The sequence below is a fragment of the Rhinolophus ferrumequinum genome, chromosome 13 (genome assembly GCF_004115265.2).
Source record: "Rhinolophus ferrumequinum isolate MPI-CBG mRhiFer1 chromosome 13, mRhiFer1_v1.p, whole genome shotgun sequence".
Classification (NCBI taxonomy): domain Eukaryota; kingdom Metazoa; phylum Chordata; class Mammalia; order Chiroptera; family Rhinolophidae; genus Rhinolophus; species Rhinolophus ferrumequinum.
The window spans coordinates 38,039,872-38,050,342 of NC_046296.1; positions in this window are offsets into that span (position 1 = coordinate 38,039,872).

The window sequence follows — 10,471 nt, forward strand, 5'->3', positions numbered from 1 at the left end:
CAAATTTCACACGTTGCAGGCCTAATGCTTAGTGTGATGGTATTTGGAGGTGGGGCCTTTGATAGGTAATTAGGTCATGAGAGTACAGCCCTGGTGATACAATTAGTGCCCTTATCAGAAGAGACATAAGACAGTTTTTTCTGCCCCATGTAAGAACACAGAAAGATGGGGGCCATCAGCAAACTAGGAAGAAGGCCCTCACAAGGCACTAAATCTGCCAACACCTTGATCTTGGACTTTCCAGCCTCCAGAACTGTGAGAAATAAACGTTTAAGCCAGCCAGTCCATGGTATTTTGCAATAGCAGTGGAAGTTGACTAAGACACTATGGATACCTTGGGTAGTTCAAAGGACTTAGAAATTATAAGTAACATTTTTTAGAAAAGGGCCCCTAACTCTCATCAGAGATTCAAAGGACTAAATCTGTAACTCCCCAAAAGATTAAAGACTACTGAGTTGGAGTGACCCTTGTGTTCTTCTGCTGTAGGAATACAAGAAACTTCAGGATTGGGGACCCCAGTCTTGGCCTTTATTCCTACTTGAAGACATGTACTCTAGGAGTACTAACACATATGATGAAATGAGAAAGCTTCAAGAGGATACACATTTTCTTTATCCAATATTGTTAATCTCCACCTGAGAAAGTTTATTTTCCACAGTAAAATATGGAGTCCAATCTGTTTACAATCATTAGCATGCACTTGCGCTATTTGCCCCGGAATCTTTTAATAATATCAACCTTAGAATCCAAGGAAGCTAAGTCGTTGGGCTTCACCCTATTCCTGCCTTTTCCCCTACTCCACTCCCATCTTATAATATATTCCAAGGCCAAATATAATTTTTTGGTGGTTAATTGTGATTAATTTGCTATTCCACTGAGTCAATAGAGCAGGTAATGCAACTTCGGAGCAAGAGGTAGTGTGACTTTTTTGCATTGTGTGGACTGTACAGCACAGGCCAAAGTACCAGCAGGAGCTTTATTACAGCACTGAGATCAAGAAAAATATGACTCATCATGAATGAACCATGAAAACATTATGTGAAGTGAAAGAAATCAAACACAAAAGACCACATTTTGTATGATTCTATTTACATGAAATGGCAAGAACAGGCAAATCTATAGAAACAGAAAGTAAGTTAGTGGTTGCCAGGGGCTGAGAGAAGGGGTATGGGGAGTGACTGCTAATGGGTATGGGGTTCTTTTGGGGGTGATGAAAATGTTTTAGAATTAGATAGTAATGAAAGTTGTACAACTTTGTCAATATATAAAAACCACTGAGTTGTACACTTTAAAAGGGTGAATTTTATGATATGTGAATTATTATCTCAATGAAAAGAAGAAGAAAGAAGAGATGTGACTCAGAAAAGCTTTGTCACAATTATGGCTACATCACTTATTTGGCAATTAATTTGGGGCATGGTCTTGAGATATTTCTTATACGTATAGTTCTATGCTGTTTAACCTCTCCCCCATCACAATGGAAATATTTTTATTGGCTTTTCCACTTACAAAACAATACATTTGCACTTTTTAAAATTCTGAAAAATACAAGACAGCATAAAGAATAGAATAACTTGAAAACCACCACCCAAAAAGAGTCACTATTCACATTTTGGTGAATATTTTTCCAGATTATTTTTCTATGCATATGCAACAGGGAAAATATTTTATAACTATATTAATGTTTTTCTCTTTTGCACTTCCTTGTATGTCACCACCCCTTATTCTGTATGAAGCATCCTTTTTCCTTAAACCATTAGGATTCTCACAGCACGAATACAAAAAGTCGAAAAAAATCAATGTTCAGTTTTTGACTTCTAAAATAAGATTTTTTTGATCAGACATTAAAAGTTTTGAAAGCCCAACTTTGAGAACAGAGAAAAGTATTTTTTAATGATTTTATTTCTCATTAACATAAGAAGAGACAGGGCCAATCAACTAAATCACAGTTTTACTAAAAGCCAGGATTAGAGAAATCTCAGGATGAGGTAAGTGTACTTAGGGGTGGGGGGGAAGGATGGGGAAACTTTGGTGCAGAGGATTATGGGGGAAAAGGAAATAGGGGAAGGGGAAGTAGACAGTCAGACAGGTGTTTTGTGAACCGCTACTCTCTGGACTGAATTCCCTGAGGGGAAAGCATATTGAACAGTTCCTTTGCCCTGCTCCCCCCCCCCCAAAGAAACTGCAGCTCAGGGAGATCCCACACTGGCATGTGTCGGGGATTGAGCAATAGTGAAACAACAGTGGGATGTGACTAGATAGACTAGTAAGAACAGCAATCCCAAACTGGTGTTGGCTCCCCTGTGACACAGAAGGCACCCCTCCAGGGGAAATCCAAAAATTAGATGAGCATTAGTTGGAGAGAAGCTAGTGTACATTGACCAGTACGTTGCACTGCAGTGGAAACCAGCCCCACCTCCCACCCCACCCCCAATGCCATGAGATGGAGTGAGTACCCCCCAAGCCTACAACGCCATCCTGGGAAGGAGGAGGGTGAGGGGAGAAGCAGCCTTGTTAGGGCATTGAGCTTTGAATTGACGAATATTTACCTAGACCTTTTTAAATCAAAATGGACCGTTACATCACAAGAGACTATTTAATCTGGAGGAGACAGATAACTTTAGTTGGAAGGGTGGGAATGTGTGAGAAGACTAGATCAGTTGAAAAAGTAAAGACACCACATGCTCTTGCTTCTGAGCACAGCAGTGTCCTTACTCTAGATCTTAAACTTTTAGCAAAATGAAATAAATGGAAATGTATAAATATTTGTAGCATACGCACTTTTGTAACCTGATGTTTTTCACTTTACAATGTTGTTTATTTTTGTTTGTTTGTTTACGTTTTCTTCCCCCAACTAAGCTATAGATATGTTGAGGACAAGGTCAGTATTTTCTATTTCCTTGTATCCACTTCGGGGTTGAGCAGAAAGCAGACACTCCATGTCACTGCCACCTAAAACGTTTCTAGTTCTCGCCCTATACACTTGCAATGAAAGAAAGAGAGAAAGAAAGGAAGGAAGGAAGGAAGGAAGGAAGGAAGGGAAAGAAAGGGAAGAGAGAAGGAAAGAAAGGAAAGAAAGAGAGAGAGAAAGAAAGAGAGAGAGAGAGAGAAAGGGAGAAAGAGACAGGGAAGGAAGGAAGGAAGGAAGGAAGGAAGGAAGGAAGGAAGGAAGGAAGGAAGGAAGGAAGGAAAGAAGGAAGGAAGGAAGAAGGAAAGAATCTTGAAGCAAGCAGATGGTTTGAAAGAAAGGGCCAATGGAAAGACCATTGAATGGGTACCTGAGTTCTCGTTCTGATTAGTCACTGACTTTAGGCAAGTCACCTCTTACTTTCTCCACCCGTAAATTGTAAATCCGAGATAAAGCCTTTACTACCTTACATGCATATGTGAGACTCTAAAGGAAATTGACAAGAAAAAAGTTCTGAGATATTCTAAATTAAATGACAATGGAGAGTAAGAGAAAGAAAACAGCCTATTAGTAGCTGTGGACCAGCTCTAACAAAAGACTGATCACATTCCTGTATACCTGTTGGAATTTAGGATTAACTTCCAAGTGGCTGTTTCCACAATTATCTAAAAGAGAAAATAGCCAGGTGACATCGAACCCCAGAAGCCACTGCCATCCTGACTCTAGTAGCCTCCACGTCTTATTTACACAAGAACTTTCCAATCTGCTGCCCAGAGTCAATCCACAGGAGCAGACACTTTTTCCTTGAGGACTGCGCTTATCCCAGATCTGGCCCCATTTCAGCTTCTCCCACCCCCTTTGTGGATAGCTAATGTAAATCATGCCCCACCCCCACTTGATTATAAAAATGCTCAACAACTCCAGGATGGCAGACATGTTTTCTTTTCACCTAGCCATGCTGCTGGTGGTTCAGACTTTATGCCCTAAGCGTGGTCTTTTCATGCTAACAGTGGTCTAATAAACCCTTTCTTTTATTTATTTTTAAAAATTTTTTAATTACAGTTGACATACAATATTAGTTTCAGTTGTACAGCATAGTGATTAGACATTTATATAACTTACAAAGTGATCACCCTGTTAAAAGTCTAGTACCCATCTGACACCCATCTGATACATAGTTATTACAATATTATTGACTGTATTCCCTATGCTGTACTTTACATCCCCATGACTATTTTTTGTAACTGGCAATTTGTGCATCTTAATCCTTTCCCCTTTTTCACCCATCCTCCCAACTCCCTCCCATCTAAACCCTTTCTTTTAAAAAGAGACTTTCGAGAGTGGAAGTTAAATTTTTTTGCTTAACGAAATGTACACGTAACCTCTAGGAAGAGAATGCAAAATGATCAACTACAAAGTCTAACCCAAATCTAATTTTACAAGTGATCCAGACTAGAAATCTCAGGGTGAGGTCTTTGCCTCCTTGCACAGCCTTGCTCCAAATCCATTGCTATAACAACCTCACCCCACGCCCCACCGTCAGCCAGACTGAAGTCAATGATCTCCTAGTAAATACTTGTTTTTAAAGAACAACTGAAAGATTTGTACTTAGCTGACTTGTGACTATTCCCTAGACGCAGATGGAAAAAGGTATTTAGAGACAGGAAAACAATAAGGGCATTTTTCATTCTAACAGTGATTAAAGATCCTTAATCCTTTCCACTTCACCAATTAGCAGGTCTTATAGGTCTTGTTTGAAAACAAATAAAAGTAAGGATTTTCTCCACACACCAGTGGTCTTAACTTATGACACGGCAAGCTGTGTAGCCAGGACGTCACCAGCAAGGCACTGCACCTTGATTCCTAACCAGGAGGCCTCTGGTATCGTGCTCTGTGGTATGTGGAACATGGCTGTAGATCCTCAATAAAATCCACTGCTCGCCTCCAGTGGGTTTAGAATCTAAAGTTAGCATGATCCTGAATAATTCTGTTTTTTTAATCCGATTCCAATTTAAGTATCTACCACTCACTATTTAAACAGATCTATAGGAAGTCTCTTCTTAAAAAGTAAAAGATACTTTTTAATGTTGAACAATTATTCATCCACTAGGGAAACCTTAAATGAGTATTTGTTATATACTAGGAGCTGTATATACAAAAATGAATCAAGCTCAGTTTAGTAGGGAAAACAGATATGTCAAACAAGTCATTGTTCTACACTGTAGCAAGTGCAATGATAGATGTTCACTGGCCTAGAGGTAGGAGGGTCCAGAGAACCCAGGTTAAGTGCTGCAGGAAAAGTTTCATGGAAGAGGCCCTCAGCTGGATGTTTTCATTCATGCATTCATGCCACAAATACTTACTGCACTCTATTCGTCAGGCATTGTTCTAGGTCCTGGGAATACAGTAGTGAACAAAACAGAACTTACATTCTTGCGTAGACAATAATGAAGACGAGTAAATACGTGACCCATTTATCTAACTAGTTTCAAGTCCTGTGCTAAGGAAGAAAAATTAAACCACCAATGCAGATTTGAAATTGTAGATGAGAAGGCCATGGAAGGTCTCACCAAGAAGGTGGCTCTTGATATCTAAAGAAAGTGTGAGAACAAGTCCTGGAGAGACCATGGGATGATAAGGCAGAGGGAACAGCAAGCACAAAAGCCCTGAAGTAGACAAGTCCCTGGAGTGTTTGAGGAAGAGCAAGGTCAGCGTCCCCAGGGTAGACTCAGTAAGGGGAAGAGTAGCGGGAAATGAGATGGGAAATGAGTGGGAAACTGATGAGGAGGGCAGACTTTGGACAGGAATTCATTGGCAGGTTCTGAGCAAGGAGTGACATCATCTGAGAAGGTGACACTGCATGGTGAGGTTCACCGGGGCAAGAGCAGACAAGACCAGTTGGGTAGTCTTTGCAGTAGTCCAGATGAAAGACGGTGGTTTGGGACCAGGGTGGTGAGACATGGCCAAATTCTGGATATTTTGAAAGTAGAGCTAACATGATTTGCTGACAGATTGGGTGTGAAATGAGAGATAAAGGAGTCAGAAAAGCCCCAAAGTATTTTTGGCCTGATAGAGTTGCCATCAAGTGAAATGGGACAGATTGGTAGGAGCTGGTTTAGGGGGATAGATCTAGAGTTTATTGAACATGTTATGTTTCAGATGTTTATGATATCTAGCTAGAGATATAAAATAGACAGTTGTATATATTTAGGTCTGGAGTTAAGGGCAGAGGTTGGATACAGAGACATAAATTTGGGCACCATCAGCTGACAGAGCAACTTGAACGCCATGAGTTTGGATAAAATCACCTAGAGAGAATGAGGATATAAAAGAAAATACAGAAGAATAAAGAAAGAAAAGAAAAGCATTCCAGACAGAGGGGATAACTTATGTGATGACAAGGGGTAAAGACAGAAATTACTTTAGTTAAGCTAGAACAGCAGTTGGCAAACTTTTCTGTACAGAGCCAGATAAATGTTTTAGACTTTGTGGGTTTTACCATCTCTGTTGCAACTACTCCACTCTGCCATCAAAGCCTGAAAGCAGCCACAGACAACACTTAAATGAATGAGAGTGACTATCTTCAAGTCAAATTTTATTTATGGACACTGGAAGTTGAATTTAACGTAATTTTCACATACCACAAAGTATCACTCATCTTTTGATTCTTTTCACCCTAAATATGTAAAACCATTCTTAGCTCATTGGCTATACAAAAACAAACAGCAGGCCAGATTTAGTCCACAGGCTATAGTTGGCCAACTTCTGAGCAAGAACATAGGGTGCAGTCGGGGAGCAGTGGAAATTGAAATTGCAGAAGTAGTCAGACTTTACGTCTTAGATTAGAAATATTAGATATAAAGTTACCGGTACATGGTATGCACTCAGTAAATGATATATCTAATTATTGATTTGATGGGTCATATAAAGGGAACTAGCAGATAACTCTAAGGAAGTGAGATTTATAATCAAAACTGAGACCTTCAATCAGGATTTAACGATAGCTAAACCAAGAGAAGGAAGAGGATAAATGAGGCCTTAACTGAAATAAGATTGGGGATGACTTGAGGGGACCCAAAGGTACCAGCAAGACATCCTTGATGATAGGTACTATAGAAATGCACACCTGGATGATGAGATGTAATGATACTTACATTTTACAAAACATATGTGGAAACTCACTGTGGTTGCAGGCATGATTTATTTACAGTCCATGAATTAAAATCTTAAATCATTAATACCGAAGTTGCTGCAGAGTGAATGAACCATATTTCTGTGATATAGTAGCTTCTTTAATTATATGCAACTTACCAAACCAGAGAGAAACATGATGTACCAATGTTTGAGTTTAAAGTACTCCCATCCCCCTTAGAATCACCACCAGGCAGAAAGTAGGCTGTGTAGTAGAGAACTACCAATCCTCCCCACTAAACCACCTCCCTACCAGCAGGGCAGAAGGTCAGGTTTACTTGTTCTTCTGCTGCTTACTAGTTGGGTGAACTTAGCCATGCCCTTGACTTTGTGGGTCTCACTCTTCTCTCCTGTAAAATGGAACTAATAATATATTTACCCATTTGAAAGGTGGCAAACAAATTGTTTACCTTTTGGTTCCTTTCAGTTAATTTTAATCAAAAAGACAAATGCCCAGTGACTTGGTCTGCAAGATTCTCTAATTACTGTTATTTTTAAATACATCATATTTTATTGCATTATAGATGTAAAATATGCTCACTGTAAAAAATATGGAAAATACTGAAAAGGAGAAATATGATCATAGAAGGTGTACAAACCCCAAGAATATCACTATTAAAATTCTGAAGTATTTTTGTTTTTCTATCATTATATTTTAAATTACCAAACTTTTGCCACCACAAAATTTTAACTCTCAGCCTCTCATAAAAATAACCTGAAAACACTAGAATACACTAAAATTATATAACAGATCTTCTTCTTTTTCTCCTTCTCCTTCTCCTTCTTTTTCTCCTTCTCCTCCTCCTCCTTCTTCTTCTTCTTCTTCAGTATACAAAACAAAACTTCACAATCCACCAACAATATATGATTAAGATTCTTGAGGATGTGCTTCAGGACTGTTTGTTGAATACTTGAAAATAAAAATCAGTGTTCCATTTTTAAAGAACAGCTGGCTGTGACTCCTCTGCAGTTTTGGATTTATGGTCCCTTCTGATTCTTGGCTGTAATTAACTGACTGGAAAGATTTTACGGGACTGAATTAACAATGCAAACACACAGTTGTATGATAAAAGTCTGTTTTGTTATTCTTCATGTCTCTATATCTTTTTAAATCATAACTATTTTTCAAAGACACTATTAGATACAGATCAAGTTCTATTACATTTACATGGCAACTATAAAGCTCCTTTTTAACCAGAATAAAAGCATTCTCAAGAATCATCTTACAGCCTACAAATGAACTTTAAGGAATATTTGACAAAATATTAATAAAACCTCCAGTCTAATAAAGTATTGTCCCTTAAAAATTGTTTAGAAAGGAACTAGATTTATGATAATTAACACATAGCTAGTGAGCGTTTCCTGGCTGTCGCTTCAGTTCTCGTATTTTTGTCTTGCCCTTCACAATATTATTGTTGTGAGGGGGGGAAAGGTACACGTTGTTAATGATTTCTGTGCCTGTTGTTTTCTCCACATTCTCCAGAAAGCCCTTTCAGGACTGTTCTTTGAAATTAGACTTCATATGTGCACTCCAAGGGAAAGTTGGGCATTTGCCAGTGACTTGAATGTCAGTGTCAACTGTCAGGATCCGGGAACCCTTCTGTGGAAGGCAGCAGTTTGGTGTAGAAGAAAGAGCGCTGGACTGAGGTCTGGGTCCTCATTCAACCCTACCCCGCATTAGTTTTGTGTGCTTTGGCTATTTACTTAAACCAAGTGAGCTTTCATTTCCTTATCTGTAAAATGAGGGTAATAATAACTACCCTGCCTATCTCTCAGGGTTGTTGTGAGGGACAAATAAAATACTGCAAGTAAAAAGTGCTTTTAAAAAAGTGCTAAGTGAAGCCTGAATTTTAAGAAATTATAGTAAAATATACATGTAAAATTTACAATTTTAACCGTTCAAGGTATGCAGGTCAGTGGCATTAAGTACATTGACATTGTTGTGCAATCGTTACCACTGTCCATCTCCAGAACTTTTCATCTTCCCTGAAGATGAAACTCTAACCATTAACCACTAACTCCCCCATTCCTTCCTCTCCCCAGCCTCTGGCAACCGCCCTTCTATTTTCTGTCTCTATGCATTTGACTACTGTAAGTACCTCATATAAGTGAATCTTATAATAAGTGAACGCTATTTGTCCTTTTGTGTCTGGCTTATTGCACTTCGCATAACATATTCAAAGGTTCATCCATGTTGTAGCATGTATCAAAATTTCCTTTCTTTTTAAGACTGAATAATATTCTATTGTATATATAAACCACATTTTGTTTATCTATTTATCTATTAGTGGACATTTGGGTTCTTTCCCCCTTTTGGTTATTATGAACAAAGATGTGTTTGAGTCCCTGCTTTCAGTTTTGGGTATACACCAAGTAGTGGAATGCCTAGATCATATGGTAATTTTATGTTTAAATTTTTTAGGAACTTCCATACTGTTTTCCACAAGGGTTCTAATCTCTCCCACATCCTCACCAACACTTATTTTCATATACATATGAAAAATATAATATATTTGAAATATATATATTTAAAATATAATATGTCAAATATATTTAAATATATATTTTTTTCATATATGTGTATATATGTGCCATCCTGTTAGTTGTGAAATAGTATCTCATTGTGGTTTTAATTTTAATTTTCCTAATAATTAGTGATGTTGAACATCTTTTCATGTGCCTATTGGCCATCTGTTTTCTTCTTTGGAGAAATGTCTTTTCAACTCCTTTGTCCATTTTTTAATTGGGTTGTTTGGGTTTTTTGTTGTTGAGTGATAGGTGTTCTTTACATATTGTGAATGCTAATCCCTTGTCAGATGAATGATTTGCCAATATTTTCTTCCATTCCACGAATTGCGAAATATTTTTATTTTTATTCATGTACCAAATCCTATAAAAAATATGCTCAATTTTTCACCATGGTGCTTTAGGAATGGAGAACTTTCTCTCAAACAGATTTCCTCTATATTAAAATGATACTATAAAGACCAGATTTTAATTGGCTTTTTTTTTTTCCGATTTTGGTAATAAGAAAAAGTATTTCAAATTTCCCTTACTCACAACCTGTCTCAGTAAAATATTTAATTTAGTAGCAAGATGGAAAGTGATTTTATTTACCTGCTTACACAATAACTAGGTAGATTAACAGATTTGACAACAGAAAACCTAAAGCTTTATATGCCTAAGGGGAGAATATAGAGACACTTTTTAAAAATAATACTTTCTGCTTATGCCTTGTCATTCACCAGCCACAAAGAAAAGACAAACAAGCCAAATCCTCACAGAGAATAATAACCCTCTCCAGAGGCAAACTGTTAAATTGTGGTGAAAATAACATTCAAAAAAATATTGAATACCTATAGGTCTTTTTCA